Raw genomic sequence first — 24437 nt, forward strand, 5'->3', positions numbered from 1 at the left:
TAGTTGATTTATTTCTGTGGCGTCTGTGGTCCACAGGAACAGACCATCTTTCTAACAACAGGAGTGCGTTTGCCCCTGACTTCGTTGTGTACAAGATGCTTTCTGTCCAGTGCATCCTTACACCGACCCACACGGGGCACAGAAATATGTTTCAACTGTTTATAACAAGGGAGGCTTTTTTTCAGAAGCAGTGGGATGATGTCACAAAAACTTGTTGTTTCTATTTGTTCCAGGAATAAATACAGGTGAGAGGCATTGCTTTTATGATTAGTTGTGGTTTCAGAAATAGCATTAGTATTTCTTGAAATCTGTCCTTCACAAAGAAGTCTCTGGATCCTTCCTTGCATTTTCTTAGAGGTTTCTTATTCACTGAGCAGCATTTTTATTGCTTTATTTTGTGAGACTCATTGCGGACTGGATGTGCATGTGTTTAGGGCCTCCATTCTTTCAGTAGGAAGTCTTTGGACTGAGTTTAATCCTAGAAGTATGACTTTAGTAATTGCAGGTGGCAAATTCTGTCGTAGTATAGTATAAGACTGTCATGGTGCATGCTTTCCAGAGAGTCCACAAAACACTTTTCAAGTCTTTGATCTTTGAATGCACAGTTTTCGTTTCCCTGTTAAATCATTTGAAAGATAGTTTGGCTTGGGTTTGAGGCATCTTGACAAAAGCCCCTGGAAGTTATATACAGAACTCTATGTTCATGCTGCAAGGCCAGGGCAGATGTATTAAATTTACCTACAGACTAGAGCTTCAAGAAAGTGCTTTCAGGGCTATTCATAATGAAACTTACTTATTGTTCTTAAAGAGTATTGTCTATTAAGTGAAAATAATTAAATGCATAATTCGAGATTCTGAGCCAACTAACCTCTTAGAACAGGCATTGAATTCTTTTCTCCTAGGAGCCTAGCAGTGCAGGTCTTTGCATTCCAGCCATTCCACAGTGCTCTCTGGTGTGGGTTCTCACATGCTTCCATGCCTTAGCTCATGTTTCCCATGATGCATTGCAAGTACCTGTCTTTTCATCACTTGCCAGAAGGATTATCTCTGCTTGTACAAGTGCGTGCGTGTGTGTGTGTGTGTGTGTGTGTGTGTGTGTGTGTGTGTGTATGTGTGTAGGACACAGATGAGACAGATATACAGACAGAGATAGACTGATAGGTAGATAAGTAGGGAGATTGATTGTGTATGTCCATTTAGTAAAAAATCAAATACTAAAAATCTTTAAAAATTTCCTTCCTTGTAATGCTTCCAGTGGAAATTGTTTGCTGAAGGTGGGGCATTGTGTAAGTTTCTCCCTTGCTGCTGGTCCCAGCTGGCTGCCTCTCCACATCTGTGTGAATGCAGAGGTTTGGGGCACTCCGGGGCACAGTGGGCGGCTTCACCCTGCAGTTCTCAGCAGAGAAGGGCACCTGTACATCACTCTCAGCTTAAAGTGGTGGTACGCGTCTCTGAAGAGGGGTGGGATCTGGTGAAGAGGATGAGGTATTGTGCCACAGTTCCTGTCAAGTGCAGACTGCTGGTGTTGCACCTAAGAGAGCTCACTAAATGGGGGTGGGGGGGACCAGTATTGCCTGGTGATGGCTGAAGAAACCCAGTTTTGACTGTTCTCTGAGCACGTTTGGTGTAAAACAGAGACATCTCTGCTCAGAAGACTGGTTAAGTCAACCTGGTGACTATAATTCTTTAGGAGAAATCATGGTATTTTGTGGGCAATTTTTTTTTCAATGAGTAGTAATACTTCAGTTTTGTTTTTTAAGATCAGTTTATCTTTTTTTTTTTAAGTGTTCGTGCTTTAATGAATTTACTTCTTCATCCTATGAAACCTTTCTGATCCTATGTTAGCTTTCTGTTACCTTGACAAAAATACACGGAGATAAACAATCTGCTGGGGTGTGGTATTTTGCCTCACACCTTCTGAGATTTCAGCCCGTAGGTAGCTTGTTCTGTTGTTGTGGGCTTGAGGCAAAGTTGAAACATGATGATAGGGCGTGGTGGAGAAAACGGGAGCTGATTAGGGGGCAGAGAGCATCAGGGACGAGATAATGTCATTCAAAAGCAAGTCCCCACTGACCTACTTCTTCCTAAGTCTCTACCATCTCCCAGGAAGAAAATCAAAATGTGCCTCCAATCAGTGAATTATCCCGTTGGTGGAGACAGAATCCTCACAGTCCAGCTGTTTCCCAAAAGCTCCACCAGCTACCACTCAGGCGGTGTTCAGATTCTAACCACAACCCTTTTCTGAGATGGTTTGCTCTTTCAAACTACTTTTCCTTTCTCTTAGTCTTCTCCCAGTTGGTTAATGATTCTCAAGGCTTGCCCAGGGCTCTGAACTTTGACCTTTGGACCAAGTCTTTCCTGAAGAGTCATCATGTACTAGATTAGAAGCAGAATCTGATTGGTTGGAGAACTTTTATTTCTATTTAATGAGTTTAAATATAGGAGGTTGTCCCCAAAGGAATGAACCTGATCCTGATGTTAATATCTGTCTTTGTGTGTGTGTGTGTGTGTGTGTGTGTGTGTGTGTGTGTGTGTGTGTGTGTGTCTCCTCTGATAGGCTACCACTGAGTGCATGGTGCTAGCTGGTCCTTAGGCAAAGGGGTGGAGGATTCCTCCTGACCTGTCTGGGAGTGTCTGTGCTCACTGGTCCCTTAGAGCCGCTGGCTTTTCCCCTTCACAAGTTTGCTTATCTTTGTCCTGTGCGTTTCTCAAGTATAGTCTGCCCACAGCTTTACCCAGGAGCTGAGTTAGAATGCAGTGTTTTGGGCTTAGCGTTTCAACAGTTTGCTGAGGTGATTCTGTTACCTACTGCCCTTTGAGAAGCACCTGCCCATCACATACTCCAATTTGAGAAGCGCTTGCCAATTCTAGAACCACAGAAGGTAAAGCTGGTCTAAAACAACAACAACAACAACAACAACAACAACAACAACAAGTTTAACTGAAGTTTATTTTTACTTTGAAGCTTAGACAACTCACTGATGAAACAGAATTTTTATTGTTATCATGTTAAACTGATTTTATTTAAAACCTTTTCTTTTAGAGAAATTGAAACATATAAAAATAGGGAGACCAATTCAGAGGTAAGCTGTGTGTCGTCTGTTTATCGCTAAATCTAGCTTTTCCCTGTAGGACTGTGGTACAGTGCCTGAAGCTTCTGGAAGAGAGGTTTAGTCTGATGGTAACATTTGCCATGCAGTGCATCCAGAACACTTTTCATTCTGCACATCCCCCTTCCTAAGGTAAACCATTACACCAATATCAAGAAATATGGCCTCGACCAGGCTTGGTGGCACACACGTTTAATCCCAGCACCAAGGTAGAGACAGGAGAGTCTCTGTGATTTTGAGCTTAGCCTGGTCGACAGAGTGAATTCCAGGTCACCTAGCACTACACAGGGAGACTCTGTCTCAAAATAAAGTAACATTGGTTCATGAGCAAATGCCACATAAGCCAGGCGGTGGTGGCGCAGGCCTTTAGTTCCAGCACTCGGGAGGCAGAGGCAGGTGGATCTCTGTGAGTTCGAGGGTAGCCTGGTCTACAAAGTGAGTTCCAGGACAGGTTCCAAAGCTACACAGAGGGACCCTGTCTCTAAAAAACAAAAAACAAAACAAAACAAAACAAGCCACATCCCCCAGACTAGTGTTGAGCTTAAGGTCATCAAGGCACTGAGTTCATGAGTTCAGCATCTTCTGCTGGTCCTGATGGTGCAGTGAAAAAATCTGGAGATAGTGGTGACAAGGAGTTTTTTCTTTTCTCCTCAGCTTGTGGCACAGTGGGATTCTGTGTGAGATCTTGTAATCTCCAGTGGCCTCGCCGCTTCAGAAATCAGTCTGAGAGTTCCAGTAGGAAGAGCACTGTCTACTCAGTCTGAAGCCTGAGTCACTTGTGTCTTAGAATTTGTGCTTTACTTCATCATTTCATGCAGCTGCTTACGGTGAATGTAGAGTTGGCTGGAGATAACAGATGTACAGTCTCAGACAAGTTCAGAAAAGCGTGTTGCAGGATACCTGGCACCCAGGACACCATCCACCTAGTTGAACTATAGTATTCGTTGTCTGAATACACAGGTAACAAAAGTATGAGAATGTATGGGAGAGTTCGTCCTATTTCTTTCAGGATAGGAACCACCTCTGTGAAGACAGGAGAGGAGAATAGAATAATTATATCTGTAGATGCTTGTTTTTTCGTTACGTGGGGGAAATGTGGTAAAATGTCCAGCTAAGCACAAGCCAGTGGGTGTGTACATGGTATTTATGATGTCATTTATGCTATTTATGTATGCTTGGAAATACAAAGGAAATGCTTTTAAGGAAGCGGTTGCTTTGTTTTTATTTATGTTTTGGTGTTGGGGTTTGAACTCCGGGTCTTGTATCGGCTAGACCCATGCACTACCGCTGGGCTTGTTACACCTTTGGCCCCTTGTTTTTCCTTTCTGTTTTGAAAACCTGAAAAATTGATTTGTGTGAAAATTGTTTATAAACTCAAATTCTCAAAAATGTTAGTAAAATGTCTTTTTGTTTTTGAGATAGAGATATGTATGTGTGTGTGTGTGTGTGTGTGTGTGTGAGAGAGAGAGAGAGAGAGAGAGAGAGAGAGAGAGAGAAGAGAAGAGAAGAGAAGAGAAGAGAAGAGAAGAGAAGAGAAGAGAAGAGAAGAGAAGAGAAGAGAAGAGAAGAGAAGAGAGGGGGAGTGTCTCACTGTGTAGCCCTGGCTATTTTAGAACTCACTATAATAGACCAGGCTGGTCCCAGACTTAGAGAGATCCTCCTGCTTCTACCTCCCCAGTACCAGGATCAAATGGGTATGCCATCACACATAGCCAAAATGTAATTAAAAAAAAAATAAAAAACCCAACTCTCATATCATCACAAAAAGATCAAGACTACATATAAACATTATGAAAATAATCTAGCTGGTGGGGCTCCTGGTTGAATTAAAGTCTAAAAAAATAATTCTTAGACGTGTGGGCATTGCCAGAATTCAAGCCAGTCTTTTATACCCCACGGGTCCCCGTCCCTTCACCACTGTAGACAGAGACAGGGTTTGGAAGGCTTGTGGTGGTGGGCACGGACAGGTTTCATTTGTATTAGAATTCGTACCTCTGTTACTTCCAAGAAAGAGTCGATGTGGCCCTGTCCCGCTTTCTGTGGCCTTGTGGCCTTTAGACATCGTAGACTCCCAGCTCCACGCACTGCACTGCCGTTTGCTCCGCCCCACCTCTAGACAGTGCCTCTTCTGAGCCATTTGAGGGGACCCGGATGTGTAACAGATCTCCGGGCAGGGGAGTCTGGGGACCCTCAGCGAACTGTTGTCTCCTTAATTACCTTTCCCTTTAGGAAGTCCTTCGTTCCTTCAGAGTCTGGCTGCTGTGCCCGCCCAGGGGACTGATCAGTGTTCCTATTATAATAATCCATGCCTGGAGGGTGTGGTAAAGGTCACACATTTGATATTTATTCACGGGAGTAGAACTGAAGCCAATCACGGTGGACGCTCCTGCTGGCAGTGGGGAAGGCTTGGGCTTTCTCACCCGTGTGCACGTGCCGGCCTGGGGAACAGGAATAGTGTTAATAAGCCGCGGTGAGAAAAATGATTAACTGTGTGTTCCAAGACCTTCAGCAATGTGCTGTTTGTCCACCCCAGCCGTGGCGGTTTTATTGTGAGCAGTGGGATGGAGCCTACACTTGCGGTCACATCTGGAATGTGCAGACGGTTCCAAGGAAGTCTCTAGTCTCATCTAACCCTTGAGAGTCTCATCTAACCCTTAAGAGTATGATTTTCTTTCTCACCCAGAACTGGTTTTTTTTTTTTTTTTTTTTTTTTGTCCCCTTAATCATATTTATTGCTCTTATCTCAACTCTCAAATATTTCTAATCTTCTAAAAACATATATAATTATCATTTAAGGGCCTGGATTGTGCCAGATGGAGCAGAAGAATGGCTTCCTGGCTGTGACACAGTACTAAATCTTTTTGAATCAGGTTTTATTCCCGGGAATGGGAATGATACTCAGCTTTTTTCCCTGTCTGAGTGATTCATCAATTTGTCCTCTCATTCAGATACTCACCGGATGCTTCCCAGCTTCCTGCCTTGTGGAGGGTACCATGGTAGGCGCCATGAGGAAGGCAGAGCATGGGTAGGAGAGGTTTGTGCACATACGTGTCGGGAGAGTCTTCCTTCAGTCTCTGAGTATTTGACTTTTCGGAGGACGGAAGAGCAAACCCATGTGTTTCTCTGTTTCCACCTTCAGGACAGCTGTAGCTCACTGGAACTGCACAGTAGCGTGTCGTGATGAGAGAATGAAGTTTAGTGCAAAATGGAGGGAGAGCTGCCCAGTGACTGCCCATAACTGACTGGTTTAAAAATAAACAGTAACTATGCAGTGCAATACAGTTCAGTAACGCAGTCTTCAGTTTACGTCCCATTTTATGTATTTCTTGCATAGGGTAATCTTATGTTGCTCAGACTGGTCTTGATCTCCTGGGACCAGGCCATCCTTTCCCTCCACCCTTCCCAGTAGCAGGGACCATGGGCAGGTAGGTGCCACTGTACCCAGTCTTAAAGCACAATTTTAACAGCGTGCATGGGCAGTATACTCTGACTATGAAAGCCAAGGAGACATCCCAACTATCCCATAGTTCCAAAGTCCCAACGACTTTGGACCTGGCTTTCATTGTGTGAAGTTTTGTCCCTGTGACTCTTAAGTGACATTGACTCTGGTCCAGGTCCTTTGCCATCACAGTCTCAGATGATGTCCAGAGACAGCCTAAGAAACAGACCAAGTCCTTTTCAGCCTCATTCACTATTGCCTCCAGGCAGCAGCCCACCAAGGATGCAGGTAGTTCTTCCAAAACCTGACAGCAGGCTCCTCTGTTCATTCAGGAAGATGATGCTTCTGAAGGGGCTGGAGGAAGCCAGGCAGGGGTGGGAGGGGAATAGGGGATTGTTGGGGGGGGGGGGGGGCGGTGACCTCTTTCAAGTCAAGGTGCTGCTCAGGAATCCTGTAACTTTGGAGTTGTAGACTAGCACCCAGACAATGGGACCTTCATCGAATTTTCCAGAACCTTCCCGGGACTGGAATTGGAATCACTGACCCTACTGTTGCAGAGAGGGTCTCCTGAGTACGTTCTGAGGGACCACTTCCCCACTCCGTTCTTTTGAGGTGCGCACAAGGCTTTGTGCTCCTGACAGTGAACACCAAACCTAGCTGTGAACTGACCCGAAGCCGTCTTTTGGATTCCCTGTAGCTCGTTATAGCTGTATTGACCTTTCTCATCTAGAAAGTGCATGTCTGTTGTCCACATCTTACTTACACTAGGCTACAAGCTAGATTTCCTTTTTTTTTTCAGTTTGCTTGTCAATATATATATATTATATACATATATATATAATATATATATATTTGGTTTTTCGAGACAGGGTTTCTCTGTGTAGCTTTGCGCCTTTCCTGGAACTCACTTGGTAGCCCAGGCTGGCCTCGAACTCACAGAGATCCGCCTGGCTCTGTCTCCCGAGTGCTGAGATTAAAGGCGTCCGCCGCCGCCGCCGCCGCCACCACCACCACCACCACCGCCCGGCTCAAGATAACTTTTAGAAGTTACAAGTGAAAAGTAAGCACATGTCAAAGATTTAATTCCTAGACAGGAAACTGGTAGAAAAGAAAGGATTTGAGTAGCCCGTACAGCAGTAGGCACTGGAACAGGGCAGACACAGGGCTACCTGATGTCCGTACAGGGCACTAGAACAGCACCGAGGACTCTGCTTTCTACCAGCCAGTAAAGTCACATTTACCTGTAGTGAACACACATCTCCAAGTTGACATGTAACTGCACGAGATCTACAGCGTGAATAGCGTTTCTTGAGAATCAGGTGATGCTCGGTGTGACTTCTACACGATAGGGCTCACTGCCTTCGTTCTGTTCCATTTTCAAGTGTTGCCTAATGCATTCTCATATCCCCCGTGTCCTTGGACTTCGCCTAGGAGCGTAGGTGTTCGTTCACTTGGTCCTTTGGTGTGTGTTGTGCTAAGTGACAAGGTAGGCGTTAGAGATACATAATGGTGTGCAGCGCAGGGCCCTGGCTGTCAGAGTTCTGGGCCTGTTTCCTGGCATCTTTCAGGGAGTCATGTAGGTCAGTGTTCTCCCCAAGAGGCAAGGCTCCTTTTGACTGACAGTCCCTTTGGGCCCTATGGCTTACAAAGCCAGGAGAACATGTAAACGTCACACAGGATGACAGCCAGCGCTCAGTCCTTTGGGGACGCGTGGGGATGCTCTTCTTTGTGTTTCCTTGTCTTAAGTTCCTCAGTGAGAGTTTCGCAGGAGCCTTTGCAGTCCGGGCTGGCCAATCCCTGGTAGGCTGGTGCTGGCAAGATCCCCTGATGTCTGTACAGGCTGGTGCTGGCACGCTCCCCTGATGTCCGTACAAGACAGATGTGTTCATTTTCTGGTTTGATCAGTTTGCAGCATCCGCTTTACCAGATTCTGTGTGAAGACCTGGCCGGGAGGCTGCTTTTTCCCAGAAGTACCGGAAACTGGCAGAGAGCTCGCTCGGACTTCATGGCTGCCAGGACAGTTTTCTTACTACTTACTGCAAATCTCTGCATCTATTCAGGGAATTTTGTGTATTATTAGTTAAGTTTAATTTCCTTATTTCCACAGGGGGTGGTGGTGGCAGCTGGCGTTTTTGTAAGAACTATAAAATATTCAGCTGGAAGGAGCCTTAGGAACCCCTCACCCTCTGTACCCCCACAGCTGACACAGGGAGCCTCAGCTACGGAGAATCTCGTCATCAGCTTTTGTTGTATGGTGAGTCACTGGAGCTCAGGCTTGTCTAGTCTTGGGTGTTTTCCACTACGGTAGCAATTCTCCCCTCCATCTAATCGGACGAGCATGTTTATAACTGTCCGTAAGTGAGAAGAGCCTACATTTTCCTCCCAAACGTTTCCCTCTAATCCCATAATCAATTTTCAAGTTATTTTAAGTACGAGTGGAAAATTTTCCGACTTACAATTTTACCCATATTAGCCTGTTCCCAACAATAGAACTTCAAACTTTTAACCTTTGGAGGCTTAATTATAAATAGAACGACAGGGTGTGCCCGTGGAATAAGTGGGTGATTGAGTGCACAGACTTGCCACCAGGGCTCCCTCAGCAGGAGGACTTGGTGACAGTACCGGCGGAGCACCGACAGACAGACAGACAGACAGACAGACAGACAGTTCTGCTAGCTGTGAGCTCCTTGGGGTGGGGTGGGGGGTCTGTTCTGTTGCAGAGAGCTGCTTGCCCTGGGCCATCCCTTTCCTGGGAGACTCGCAGGTAGAGACATCTGGTACCGGTCAAGGTTGAGGTGGAAGGCTTTTTTTTTTTTCCTGGCTTTCTTCCTCGTCTCCTGGGGGGAGGTCCCTTAATAAACATCTCCAGCCCTAGCTCAGCCCCTCTCTGCCTCTGTTCCTGGGGAACCGCCATGCAGCAGTGTATTTTGTATTTATTCTTACTGCAGCCCCTTGCTGGTGTAGCCTGGGGTACCGGTGGGATGTAGGTGCTCAGGGTCTCCACTTTTCTTCTCCATTCTCTACTCTGATGAAAGATTCGGCATGTGAAGAATTTGGCCCGGGGCCAGGTGTCAACGCTGACTGTTTTGTGGATTTAAGAGGAAGTTTGAGTCTTTCTTGCTGTGGGTCGTCTTTGCAGTGAAAACCGGTTTTAATTGTTTATGACATTAATCAATTAAAGATTTACTTGCTGCGGGGAGCGCAGTGTCTCTGAACGTCGGAAGCTCCTCGGGGTTGATGGGTTAGGAATTCTGTTTTTGCTTCCAACAGCCCTTCCTGCTGCTGTTTCGGGCCCTCCACATGATGACGGACGTCCCTTCTCTGAGCTGCGCTTGGCACAGCGCCCCCAGTCTGGCTTTCTAGCAGAAATGAGGGTGCTGCTAATGGACTGGTCAGATGCAGTAGATGGAGAGGGAGGCTAGAAGGAAGGAAGGAAGGAAGGCCTTTCTGAGGCCTAAGAGAGATTTGTTTTCAACTCTGCTTGCTCAGGTGCCTTCCATCTTGGCCAGTACTGAGAACAACAGGGCACCTTACCGCTCACCATCTGTTGGTCCCCTTGGAGACCTTGGTCAAGGCTGTTGGTGCTGGCCAGCCCTGTGTTAGTGGCTTCAGCATAGAGAGTGTTCCATGGACTCTGTGCCCCAGTGAGGGTGTGCCTAGGAAGGGAACATTAGAACCTTCAGGGTATAGGACAGGACATAGAAGTATTTCTACTAAATACTTGCAAGCAAAGAGAGACTCCTGTGCGCCCCCCCCACCCCGACCCCAACTCCTAGTGTATTGCTCACGTCAATGCGTTCAGCCACCACACTGGAATTCGGGTACCTGGGAGCCCTGCAGATAGAGAGCTGCTTCTTCGGCACCTCTGTCTTTTCAGGAGAAGGGGGTTTGTTTAGAATTCTGCTGTTCAGCCCGGTGTCCACCGTGTGAGCAGCATGGAAGCAGCAATTGGGTTTTCACAGGGAGGCCATAGACGTGGCTCCTATAAACCCGGACATTCAAAGCCCTCACTTAATGGAGGTTTTAAAGGCTGTGATAAATAAGTTGTTTTTTTTTTTTTTTTTCCTCAAAGGGCAGACTAGAGCAGGAGGCACAGCTGAATTAGTCTGTTCTGTAGATGGCAGCAGGCGAAGACTTGATACCAAAGAAATTGCTAAGCTTTTTATTTCTTGTCCAATTTTCTCACTAAGGGGAGAGAGGTCTATAAAGGCGTTCATCTGTGTCCATTTTATAAATGACTTAGTCTTGCCACTGAATTTGCCTAGGGGAAGAGGAGTTAGAAGTAGACAATACACCACAGAGTCAAAAAGCCTTTTGAAATAATTTAGTTCACGGTCTTCATTCTGGGTGTTGGGAAGAACAAGGGGAAACTGCTTGGGGACTTTGTGCAGGGACAGATCTCAGTGAGCCCAGGACTTTGCCCAGGACTTGTGCTGTGTCAGAACTTCCTATGGTGCATCGTTTTTTTTCAAGCTGTGATGTGAAGGGGGCACGTGTGTGCATGCCTGCGTTCGTGCGTGAGTGTGTGTGTGTGTGTTTTAACTGGCTTTCTGTTATTGTGACCTAATACCCAGACTAATCAACTTAAGGGAAGAAAGTTTTTTTTTTTAAAAAATCACTCGGGTTCAGAGCCATCAGAGGGTTCAGCCCACAGCCATTTGATTCTGTTGACTTGGACCCGTGGCAGCGCAGTACAGTGGGTGGGAACACATGACCGGAAGCCTGGTCCCCTCTCGGCATTCAAGAAATAAAGTGAGACAGACAGGGCTTGAGATTCTAATCGTCCCTCAGAGGTATGTCTCTGCTGCTCTAAATGCCTTCTTAAAGATTCCAGAAGTTTCCTGTAGTGATACAGGTTTTACCACACTGGCCTCTGGGGGCACATTTGATATCCAGCTTATAGCAGGGAGTAATTACTATTTGGGAGCCCCAAATTTCAAGAACTTAAATCTTTGCCCTTCAGAGTTTTGGCAAGAAACATAAGCTTGAGATCTTAGACATGGCAACTTCTGGAGAGAAAGAAGTGTAAAACACGAGCATTAGTCTCATGTACTTGCTGGTGGATTGGCCAGATCCCCTGCCCCATCCCAAGTCTGAGTAGCTATGGTGTCACTCAGTGGTTAATTACTCTACTTTTTAATACAGACACATCTCTACGAGTTTGATACAGAGGTCTTGAGCAGACACTGAGTAACTGTAATAAGTGTTGTAATAGGAGCTAATGTGCACACACACACAACACACAGGATATATGAGGACACACACAGCGTGTATTTGAGAATTCCCTGATGAGATGCATAGACCATGGGAAGATGCCTGTATGGAGTCTTGTGGGAAGACAATGAGCCCCTGATATAGATGGCCAGGGACGTCTCACAGATGAACGGGCCTTTGGAAGGGGCAGAGCTTAGGGAAGAGGGAGTGGCATGAAGTCGTCCCTCAGATGATGCTGGATCAGGTGTTACAGAGCATGCACACAGCCCTCTTCAGGAAGAGCCGCTGGTTTGAAATGATTCTGATCTTAGGATGGCTATCAGTTATCTTTGCTTTGAAGGTTTATTCCTTTTTTTTTTTTTTTTGAAGATTTTGACCTTGATAGTTACAGATGTTCCTTTACTGATGCTTATAACCATCTGGAATGATTGGAACGTAATCATGCTTGATGCAAAAGACTAGCTATGATTATCTGTGGGGATTTATTTCGTCTCCTAAGTTGGAAAATGTGTCTAGCAGAAGCCCGTATGCAGCCCTCAGGGTCCTGGGAACACAGTAGGATAAGGTCTTGAGCGTATCTAAGATCTTGCCTTTTGTCCCCTTCTCCTTCCTCTCCCTTCATGGTGTCATCCATAAACAAGTAGTGACCATTCACCATAGACATTGCTCTGGATCCTGGAGATCAGTGAGGACTAACCTTTCCCCCTCCGTTTGAGTAATAAATGCCAACTGCTGTGAAGACTCAGAAGAGCTCTTCCTCAGGGACAGAATTCCTGACGGAAGTGACTTCAGGGAGGAAGGATTGGAGAGGGGACAGCCCATCATGTGGGGAAGCCATGGCAACCGGCATGTCGAGAGCCAGCAGCCACTGCATCTCTCGTCCCGGCAGAGCGGGAAGCAGAAATGGCCAGGCTATAAATAACCATTAAGGTCTCTTCGTCATTGACTCACCGCACTCGCTGTGCCTTCTTCCCTAAAGTTCCCACAACTTCCCCCCACACCACTGCTAGCTAAGGATGAAAGTGTTCGCACGTATGAACATGCCGAGGACATTGGACATTCCAGCCATTTTTAACCAGTTACTCCAACGTTGGGTCCTGAGGGAGAGGGGAACTAGAGCCTGAATGACCAGTGAATGGTAGAACATCGCCGGATCAAGTAAGGAGACTCCAGGAAGGAACATTCTCCTTAGAAGACACATTCAAAAGCCACAAGGCCCGTGGGCGATGGTGGGGTGCATGGGGAAGTGAGACAGAGGAACAGGAAGCAAGAAGAGCCTTGTGCACCAGACTGGGATATGGGGCAGTATCCTGATAGCAATGTCTGTGCAAAGAGTTCAACAAAAGACGTGCTTTTCTGGGACACCGCAGAGGCTGTGGTTGGGAATAGGGTGAGTACAGTACATGGAACACACAGTAGGCATGTGTCGCCATAGTTGAGGAAAGAGACAGTAAGAGCCTACAATTACGGAGAAAATGGAGCAGATCCAGGCGATAAGTAGAAGACAAAAGTGAGCAGAGTTGATGTTTAACGTGGAGGTAAAGGACAAGTAGAAACTCAGGATGGCAGCCAGGTTTCTCTTGGGCCCCAGACCAGGTGGTGGACCTGTCCTCAGAAGAGGAGTGTGGTTATCAAGAAACAGGTCTCGGTAGGAGAGGGAGGTGTTGAGCTGGCCATGCCTGGGGAGCAGCAGGGAGTGATACCACACCACCCCTTCCAGTGGGCTGATTGCCACAGTGGTAGAAACATCACACATCAGAACGCTTGTGGTTTGTCAGGGCTCTTTAATTTTACCCATGAGGGAAAGGGGAGTAGAGTTCAATGGCTCGCGTAGGGGAACGTAGCCACTCACTGGTAGAGCCAGGACTGGGCCCCATGTCACCAGCCTCCTTCTTAGGAGGGTTTCTACTCCTATTGCTGGCTTCATGGGCTCTGGAAACACATTAGACATCGATCCATGTAGCCACATGTCCTTCTCCGGGGAAGAATTGCTGACAGAATGCAGACCGTAAATCCATGTGGGGACTGTGCCCCATTTGCATCTCATTCGGTTCCATCTGCCCCATTTCCACACGATTATGGTAACTTTGTTAGGCAAGTGGTTTGCTTAACTCAGTGGAAAGTCTTAATTACTCTTTAATGGCTGCGTACAGAGGGAAAGTCAGCTTTAATGTTTAATCATTTGGTTGTCTCTTGAAGTTTATTTTAGTATTCTATTTGTGTACCCATAAAGTATATGAATGTATATTTGTTACATTTCCATTTTCATTCCAGATTTCAGTGAAACAAAAATGTTTTCTCTTTGTGTATGATTGCTATATAAACAGCAAATTTAATGAAAAATTAAAAATTTACAACCCACCCACAGTTTTTCTATAACAACAACAGCAGTTTGAGCTTTAGATACTTACAGTCCTTTCTTGACACATCCATATGGTAATTCTAATTTGCGTTTTCACTTCCTTTTAAACAAGATTTATTTATTTTTTATTTAATGTGTATGGGTATTGTTCTTACATGTATTGTGGTGTACCATTGTGCATGCAGTGCCTGCAGGGGCCAAAAGAGGGCGTCAGATACTCTGGAACTGGAGCTAAAGCCCATACATAGTAAGCTGCCCTATGGGTGCTGGGAATGGAACCCAGGTTCGCCGGAAGAGCAGTCAGTGCTTTTATTGCTGAGCCAACTCTCCAGTTCTTGCATTTTCTCTATTGTTTTTCTTTCATTAAATATATTATCCATCCACCCATCCACCCACCCATCCATCCACCTATCCATCCACCCACCCACCCATCCACCCACCCACCCATCCACCCATCCACCCACCCACCCATCCACCCATCCATCCACCCACCCACCCATCCACCCATCCATCCACTCATCCATCCATCCATCCATCCATCCATCCATCCATCCATCCATCCATCCACCCACCCATCCACCCACCCATCCACCCACCCATCCATCCACCCATCCATCCATCCATCCATCCATCCATCCACCCACCCATCCACCCATCCATCCATTCATCCACCCACCCATCCACCCACCCATCCACCCATCCATCCATCCACCCACCTATCCACCCACCCATCCACCCATCCATCCATCCACCCACCTATCCACCCACCCATCCACCCATCCATCCATCCATCCATCCACCCACCCATCCACCCACCCATCCATCCATCCATCCATCCATCCACCCACCCACCCACCCATCCACCCATCCATCCACCCACCCATCCACCCACCCATCCATCCATCCATCCACCCACCCACCCATCCACCCATCCATCCACCCATCCACCCACCCATCCACCCACCCATCCACCCATCCACCCACCCATCCACCCATCCATCCATCCATCCATCCATCCATCCATCCATCCATCCATCCATCCACCTATCCACCCACCCATCCATCCATCCATCCATCCATCCATCCATCCATCCATCCATCCATCCTGCCAGCCAGCATGGTCAGGCAGCTGGATCTCTTCTAAATGCGAGGTGCTATGAAACTAGGCTTCAGAGATTAGAGGAATAGGTGCTTGGGCATTGCATGTGGCCATTCTTTGTAAATCACTCCTATGCAAAACCCTCCTCCAATGTGGTGAGGTACTTAATAAAGAAAAACAAAAAATAGAGAAAATGCAAGGGGTTGAGAGATGGCCACAGGCCACAGTGCACAGAAACTACCAGCGTGTTACCTCTCCTGTCCCAGAGGCTGTTAAGCATCCTAGACCCAACAAAGCCAGAGGAGGTAGAGATACTCTGGACACCATTAGAGACAGATGGACCACATGGAAAGGTTAGTGGGGGAAACAGCAGCTTCAGTGACTCTGAAGAGGGGGTGTCAGGAGAATTAATGATTCTGTTGTGTTGTCCCCCCCAACCACAGACCCAACTAGAAGCTAGCCATTGAGTCTGCCAATATTACCCATAAACTTCTGCTGTTAAGCTTCTGATTGTAATGAGTCTTTTGAACCTTCCATGAGAGTTAGCCTTCCTAACAGATAGTTTTGTCTCCAGTATGTCAGACATCTGTTGCCACGGTTCCCATGATCATTAATTTAAAGTGATCTGTAGCAGGGCTGGAGAGATGGCTCAGAGAGAGGTTAAGAGCACTGACTGCTCTTTCTCGAGGTCCTGAGTTCAAATCCCAGCAACTACACGGTGGCTCACAGCCATCTATAATGAGATCTGGTGCCCTCTTCTGGCATGTAGGCATACATACCGGCAGAACACTATGCATAATAAACAAATAAATCTTTAAAAAAATGATCTGTAGCTGGATGGAAGTCAGGACGGGAAGTCAAGGCAGGAACATGGAGGCAGAAACTGAAGCAGAGACCGTGGGAGAAGGCTGATTAAGGCTTGTTCCTCATGGCTCACTCAACTTGCCTTCTTACAGAACCTGACCAGGAGTAGCACTATGCACAGTGGACTAGGCCTTCTCACATCAGTCATTTATCAATAAAACGCTCCACAGACTTGCCTACAGGCTAGTTTGATGGAGGAGTTTTTTTTCTCAATTGAGGTTTCTTCTTCCCATATGACCTTAGCTTGGGTCAAGTTGACAAAAAAATGACCGGCACCGTGTTTTATATAACCTTTGGTGTGTTGGGAAGGCACTGTCTCAGTGCTGAGGAGGAGAGAGCCTTCGGCTTCCAGGGAGTGAAGTTCACAAAGGATGAGAGCTGGTAGGGAGTAGAGGAGGGCTGGGATGCTACATAGGGAGCCAGCAGTTGAGAGAGTCTTCCAATGTTACCCACAAGCTTCTTCTGCTGGTACGTTCCTGATTAGTAATGAGTCTCTCTAGCTTCGGTGACTTTCCTAATGGATGGTTTTGCCTCCAGTGTGTCAGCCCTCTGATGCCATGGCTCCCATGATCATTAACTTAAAATGATCTGCCGCTGGGCGGGTAGTCCCTGCACTCAGGAGGTGGAGGCTACATAGAGAGACCTTTTCTTTCTCAACAGCAAGAAAACGCCTCTAAGTCTGAAAGAATAAAGAATTGTTAGTGTGTGTGTGTGTGTGTGTGTGTGTGTGTGTGTGTGTGTGTGTGTGATTGTATACCTCCTGGGTGGGTACCCTCGGAGGCCAGAAGATGGAGTCAGACCTCCTTGAGCTGAAGTCACTGACAGTTTTCAGCTGTCCAGTATGGATCCTGAGAACTGAACTCCAATCCTCCGCAGGAGGAGCAGTTTCTCCAGCCCCAGCCTGTGAACCAGTCTCTAAGGACGCCTTTGCCTTTGCTCACCTCTCCACTGACCAAGTCTCTGCCCTTTCATTTCCCCTGTTCTGGACTCCTCTGTGTACCTTTAGCCTGACTGTCTTACACTTAGTTTGTTTTGTTTCTTTGAGACAGGATTTCACGTAGTAGCTTAGGCTAGCATGGAGCTCACTAGTAACTGAGATGACCTTGAGCTGACCCTCCTGTCTTACTCAGGAGTGTGCACCTTGAACACACTGTCTTTGCCTCCTCCATCTCCTTATTCCTGAGGTCTGCTTCCCTGGCCCCATGGGTAAGGTTGGGGCTTCTTCTTTTAGTTCTGATGTCTGTATCTGATAGTCATTTTGTTATTAGGAATGTGTGCATTAGTTCTATGGTCTTGTTTTCCAGCACCCCATGCAGTGCCTAGCATATGGTTTATATTTAAGGGAGACGTTGAAAACTGAGGTATGTGCTTTACAGTAATGAAGGTTTTCATTAAAAAATTATTTTTATTTTATGTGCATAGGTGTTTTGCCTGTATGCATGTCTGTATGCCACATGCAAGCCTGTTGGCCTTGGAAGGCAGAAGTGGAGTTGGATCCCCTGGAACTGGAGTTACAGACAGTTGTGAGCCACCATGTGGGACTGGGAATGGGCCCTAAGTTCTCTAGAAGAGCAACAAGTGCTCTTAAACCACTGAACTATCTCTCCAGCCCCACAAGTTTTTGTTTTTAACCTTTACACTAGTTATTCTCATCTGTCAAGTGACCATCATTTTAAAGTGTGTTTATATTCAAAATATTTGTAGCTTTTCATAATGGGTGATTGTCAGCGTGGGTAGAAGGTTGGTGGCATACAGAAGTGATGGAGTCAGCCCCTGCCTTCACAGACATTATTTCCACCTTTCACGTGACTATGTGGAGCTGAGAGTTTTGTGTATTTAAACAGTTACAGTCCTCAGTCCGAAGCACCAGTATTGGTTGTCTGATTTATTCGGGGATGATTATTAATGACCAGTAATATAATAGCCTTTCTGATGAACCACTGGACCCTTGGCTTTACTCTTTAGCACGATCCGTCCAAACAGTGTAGATGTACAATTTATTTCCCTCTGAGAGTTGTTCTGTGTGATACTGACATATAGGAAGGCCCCAAGTTCTCTAACGTCCCGGCTCTCCTGCAGTTCACATCCCTAGCATAGCTCACTCCAGCAGGTGGTAGACCGTGTTGCTGGTGCCCGAGGAGTGGGGTTTCTCTCTCTTTAATGCCAGCGTCATGGCTGGTGTCTTCTGTTCAGGCTTTAATAGGCTCGCTGATGGCCTCTGTTGCAGGCACCTCCCCTTCCTGTGAAACTGGACACAGCTCCAAGTTCAAGGCCGAGTCAGGCTTGTAGCACAGAAAGACTAGTGAAAGTGTAGGCAGCTGGCATGTGCCATGAGAATGTGTGTGTGCCAGGCAAGCACTGTAGTACTGAACTATACACCCAGCCCTTTACTCTCTCTTGCCCCAGTTAGGAATCCCAACTTTGATTGGCACCTGGTAGCCATGAATTAGGGGACTCTGACTAGTTGTGCTTAGAGTCCATTCTAAGGATATAGAGGATAGAGTTACTTAGTGCTTGAGATCTGAGCTGGAGACGACTCCAAGGTCTGGACCGATTCACTACACTCTGTCTCGCTCCTCCAGCACCCAGTCCCAACACATTTCTCACTCCTATCTCATCCCGAAATGTGATGTGTGCGTTTCCACAGTGAGTGTGCAACCACTTGGTGTTTTATTTCACGGATATAGTTTCAGTGAGTGGCATTGTCCTCACATGCATTTCATTGGTTCCATCAATGGTTCCGTCTAGTCACGGTGATGCTCGGGTAGCAGTTTGCTTATCTAGCCATTCACAGCCACTCTGCTGCATCAGCTTCCTCCTGTGTTCCCTGTGGCTGGGAGCAGCATGAGGGAGTTGCACTGATAAGCCTCACATGTGTTGCTTCCATAGACACAGCACGGAACAGCCTTTCCATCTTAAAGACCAGAAAGTCAGGCCATAATGTATTTTCACATTGTGTCTACCGCCCTCTCCCGTGATTCTTTTCTACAGATGATTAATTAATTAGGAGTAGGAAAAAAACAAACAAGGAATCCTGATCACTCCTTTCCATTAACTGGCAATTAGTTTTAGGAGCAGCACATTTCTAGAAATCCCAACACAAACACCAGGAGTGTATTGGTTTCTTGCCACTGAAATCTCATGGGTAGAGAGCTGACTTGTTCAGACAAGTCAGGTGAGACCCTGGTCCTCCATTTCCATCCTTTCCTGGGTTTGTGCACATTGCTTTGAATCCCTTTTCAGAGATTTTTCTTTGTCTGCTCCAGCTGCCTCTTGCCTGCTTCAAGTCCAAAGGAAAGGTCGATCCTGAAGAGCTCAGCAGTGAAAACCATGTGTCCAGCCTCGCTAAACTTCAGAACTTGGCTGCCCGAGTGAGGGTGGGCTAAGAGGTGGGGAGCCACAGAGAGGCAGGAGATCACAGGAGGAGAGTTGTTGGGGCTAGAAGGGTGTGGTACTCAGAGTTCTGCTGCAGTGGCGGAATCCCTGAGACCAAGGAGCCAAGTCCTGCTCATTTTCATAGAGGTGCCAGTCTGTGGTCACATGTCCCCATTGCTGTGGGCAGCATCATGCCAGAAGCACATGGTGGGAGAAGGGGCTTGGCAGCTTGGAGGTATACAGAAGTAGAGACAGATGTGAAGGGAGAGAGGGAGGAGGGAGCTATAGCATCTGGGATTCTGGGAGCTCTTACAGGGAGAGGCGTGCTCTTATGACCCACCTTCCTTCCACTTCCCAGTAGACTCCACCTCTCAGAGTTTTCTCACATATCCAACTAGTATCAGCAGCTGGGGACCCAACTATCAACATATATGACTTTGGCCGTTTAAGGTTGAAATAATAACAAAGGCCTTGAATATATCAAATCCCGGTGGAGTTACTGCCTAAAATCCAGCTCATGACCTAGTGATCTCTGTCCTCCAGGGTTCCAATCTCCTTCCTTTCCACCCTTGCCTTGGCCTCTCTTACAGCACAGCAGCCTAGTTCAGAATTTCTATGTCTAGCATGTAGGCTCTCTGAGAGGTAAATAGAATCTGCCAGTTTCTTGAGTCTGGAGCCTGGGAACCAGCCAAACGAAACCCCCACATTACTCTGTCCCTCAGGCAGTCACAGAGCCTACCTACTCTGGTCCCAGAGCGCAGAGAACTTGGCCTCTGCCCTTGAAGGGAGTGTTCTCAGACAGTCTGTGATCTGCCACAGTTATCTGGTCATCTAAATCTGTTCACTGATTAGAACCTAAGGCCCTTCAGCCAGAGCAGCTGTTGATCCAGTGTTTTGGAGCACCCCTCCCCCACTTTCAGGGATAAAATGAAAACAACACTGTTCTGCACCCTGAGCCCCACCCCAGCGGATGAGCCAGAGTGACCTGTTTGCTCAGATTAGTTAGGTCGTGACAAAATGCTGCCTGTCAGTGTGGAGGGGGGCTGTTGTGTATCAGCCTCAGGCTAGTGGGGCTTCACAGGGCTGGTCACCAGCAGAGAGAGACTGTTTCCATTGGATTTGGTGTATCTGTATTTGGAGAAAGGCATAGATCTGCTGTCTGTTGCCTGAACTGTCTGTCTTCTCTTACTCCAGGCTCCTTCCACTGGTCATGAGGCCATGTTTGAAAGTCAGTCATTTTGTAACCTGTTATGGGGTGTTTCCTGGGTTTATTACCTTCCTCCAACCTGAGGCTTTGGGCCATCTGTGCACGAAAGGCAGGGAGAAGCGGAGCAGCCCTCTCCATTCTCTCTTCATTTCCTCTCCCTTCTGGGAGGAAGGAGAATGTGCAGCCCTTTTTCACATGGGACTTGATATCTGTTTCTGAGTGTCTGGTGCAGGAGGTAAGAGGTAGTCAGGGAGCACAGCCATGCAGCAGGCCAATTAACTCTTCCAGAGATAACGGCTCGCTTCTCTCCCGAGTTACCTAATGCCTGGCACTAGAACAGATTGTTTTTCTAGCCTATGTTTCACGTGACCATGCCTCAAAAAAAACAAGCCGTCTTCATGGACAGGCAAAACAATTTAGTTAATCGAGAATTCATTGATGGCCTGGCCACCTGGAAAAAAGAAATTACTCTATAATTTAGAGTTAAATGTGCTTGTGTGTGCTCATGTGTGCATGCATGCCAAGAAGTGCTGTGCTTTTACCATAGAAGATCTGGCAAAAGGAATCAGCCAGGTTCAGGGGAGAGATTTATTGCGCCAATTCTCTTCTTAATCAGAGATAGAGGGATTATTCCTTGGGTTTTTTTTTTTTTGTTTTTTGTTTTTTCAATTCTAGCAAATTGAACAGACTGCTAATAATGTTTTCAGTTTTTAAAAAAGTATATATTTTTAGTTGTGTGTATTTGTGTATGTCTATGTGTGTTTATGTGTACCACACTCATGCAGGTGCCTGTGGAGACCAGAAGAGGGTGCCAGATGCCCTGAAACTGGAATTACAGATGTGAACTGCCTAACGTGGGTGCTGGGAACTGAACCTGGGTCTTCTGCAAGAGCAGTAAGAGCTCCTAATGAGCCATCTCTCCAGTCCATTTGCAATAGAAGGTGGTTCTTACTTACACTTGTACATTGCAGTTTTAGTATATTTAGTTTGCAGTTGGGGCTGGAGAGATGGCTAGTGGTTAAAAGTACTTGTTGCTCTTTCAGAGGACCCAGGTTCAATTCCCAGCACCCACATGGTGTTTCAAAACACTGTAAATTTTGCTCTAGGGGATCTGATGCACTCTTTTGGCATCTCTGGGTACTAGGCATGCATGTGGTGCCTAGATATACATTCAGGTAAAACACCCATATAAAAATAACAACAATTAAAAAATTTAAAAAGAATTTGCCGTTGTCTTATTTGGATACAAGCTCTTGCTCTATATGTAGCCTGGGCTGGTTATGAACTCATGCCCCTTGTACCTTGGTCTCCTTTGCTGTAAGTAGAAGCACGTGCTGTCGCACTTGGTTCCACAGTTCCTTTCAGTTTTAAGATTTACTTTTAGTGTGTGTGTGTGTGTGTGTGTGTGTGTGTGTGTGTGTGTAATTGTATGAGTATGTGATCATGAGTACAGGAACCTGAAAAGGCCAGAAGAGGGCATCAGATTACCTGGAGCCTGAGTTACAGGTGGTTGTGAGCCACCCAATGTAGATGCTGGGAACTGATTTGGGTCTTTTGCGAGAGCAGCAGGTGCTCTTAACTGCTGCTTATCTTCTCAGCCCTGTTGTTTGTTCATCTCCCGCCTCCCGTGTGTCTCTTCAAGAGAGATTTATTTATTTATGTTGTATGTATATGATGTGCCTGAATGACTTTAAGTTCAGGTGACTGTGGGTCAAGGCATGGGATCCTCTGGAATTGGGCTTACCGTGGCTTTGAACCATCAAGAGTCCTCTGCAGTAGGCTGAGCCGTCTTTCTAACTGCTGAAGTGGCTTTTAAAGATCTGATTATTTGAGCTTCAGACACGAACAGTTAGCTTAATTATGATATTTGAGGAAAAGTCCATCGGTACCCAAGGGTCATACTCCAAATTGATCTCATCACTGTTTGTATCAGTAACTTCCTAAAGGTGGCAGAACTGGACAGCCATACACTAAGCCAAGAGGAATGATGGGATGGCTAGAAGGATGGGTGGGTGCCGTGCAGAACAGACTCGTAGGCCATATTTGCTCTCTGAGCTCCATCACACCTATGTATACCTCCAGCTTCCGTTCTCACTTGGTCCTGAAGTCGGGAGTCCAGCGCGTGGGGTGAAGCTGTCTTGGTCCTTCACACATGCTCCTTAGGGGAAGGCAGGCAGCTCCCGCTCTTTTTCTCCGTCCAGTAGAACCTTCGTCCCCGGAACTGGGATGCATTGTATTTGCTTCTGTTGAACGCGTTCCTAGAAACCCTTGTATTCTGTGTTTCAAGCGAAACTCCAGAACTCTGGAGGGGGAGGGTGTTGGCAGCCTGGGTTCCGGAGAGTGAACCTTGGCCTGAGCTGCTTGCTGACTTCTTGTAACCTCTGGGTTTCCTTTCAGCCCCCTCGACTCTGCACTGCTGCCTCAGTTGCTATGGGAATGAAAGCCAGCCACGTGTGAGAATGCTCTGGAAGGCTGGGAACGCCGTAGGGGAGAGGTTATATAATGGCATTTTAAGAGCTCTCACAGCTGCCAACTCTCACACCAGGGGTTGGGGTGGGGAGGCTAGACAACAGATATTTATATCTCACAGTTCTGGGGGCTGAGAGATCCAAGGTCAGGGCACCAGGGGATTTCATGTCAGGTGAAGGCCCATTTCCTGGCTCAATGGTGACCATTTTTGCTGCGTTCTTTCATGCCTTAAGGGAGAGTGCCTTAAGGGAGAGTACCTTAAGAGTACTCTCTCTGTCTCGCTTGTTTAGGCACTAATCCCTCCATGAAGGCTCCTTCCTGAGGCTCCTAATACAATCACCATTAGGATTAAAATTTTAATCCAGGGCTTTTTGGTGGGGCCATGACATACAGAAACTATGTCCTCCTTATTCTTGCCTCCTTAGGGCCTAGCACAACTTTTGAAAGTATTTAGCACCCAGTGAATGTTTCCTGACGCTATGAACAAATTAAAAAGGTAAAAAAAACTAAACCACTTTCTAACTTTACCTCTGATTCAGGATTAGTGTTTGTGCCCCCTCGTTCCTGCTCAGAAGACTTTTGGCAGTCCACGCATGAATGTGCGTTCGTTCCCCTCAGCTGCTGGAATTCTGGAATCACCAATGTGCTCTTTTTCTCACGGGTTTGGAATCTAGAAGACTGAAGTCAAGAAATGGCAAGCTTCCTTCTTCTGAAGACCTCAGACAAGACTGGTTGCTCCCTTTTCTGGCCTGGTCACAGGCAGTCCGTGGCAGCCCGTGGCAGTCCTTACCTCACAGTTGTGCCTCTTCAGCCTTTCCTCCATCCTCACGTGGACTTTGTGTGATCTCAGTGTTGCTGGCTGCATCTTCTATGGTCTTATGTTGAAATCTCAAACCCAGTGCATCTTAAAGAGTCACTTTGGTGGTGTCTGGGTCATGAGACTCCATTTTTTGTGAGTGGAATGAGAGTCCGTATAAGAGGGGCCATAGGGGACCTGTTTTACCTCCCATTATGTAGAAATCCAGCAAAAAGGCACTGATTTGAGGCAGCTCGCCCTTCCCAGGCTGCTCTCACAAATCTGCCAACGCCTTGGTACTGGACTGTCCGGCCTCCAAGCTGTAAGCAGTGCATGTGTGTTTATGAAGCATTTTGTGGTTGTGTATTTTGTGGTAGCGTTCCCAATGGACCAGATTAGCAGCTTCCCTCTGTGTACAACCCCCCCCCCTTTTATTGCAAGTCATTGAATTTTCAGCCTTCCTTAGTTTAGTATGCCTGCATCTTACCTTGATCATGTCTTT

General features: G+C 46.7%; 1 protein-coding gene and 1 long non-coding RNA gene across 2 annotated transcripts in view; one reads left to right on the forward strand and one right to left on the reverse strand.

Annotated features, from left to right (window-relative positions):
* Mb21d2 (Mab-21 domain containing 2) overlaps nt 1-24437 on the forward strand; it is a 110247-nt gene that overhangs the window by 26158 nt on the left and 59652 nt on the right. The window lies entirely within an intron of this gene.
* LOC131922339 (uncharacterized) lies at nt 13528-23103 on the reverse strand. Its single transcript, XR_009382250.1, has 3 exons — nt 22747-23103; nt 14175-14313; nt 13528-13906 (listed from the first exon to the last, which is right to left on the reverse strand). It is a non-coding gene; the product is annotated as an uncharacterized LOC131922339 (long non-coding RNA).

This window comes from Peromyscus eremicus, chromosome 12, assembly GCF_949786415.1.
Source record: "Peromyscus eremicus chromosome 12, PerEre_H2_v1, whole genome shotgun sequence".
In the NCBI taxonomy this organism is placed as follows: domain Eukaryota; kingdom Metazoa; phylum Chordata; class Mammalia; order Rodentia; family Cricetidae; genus Peromyscus; species Peromyscus eremicus.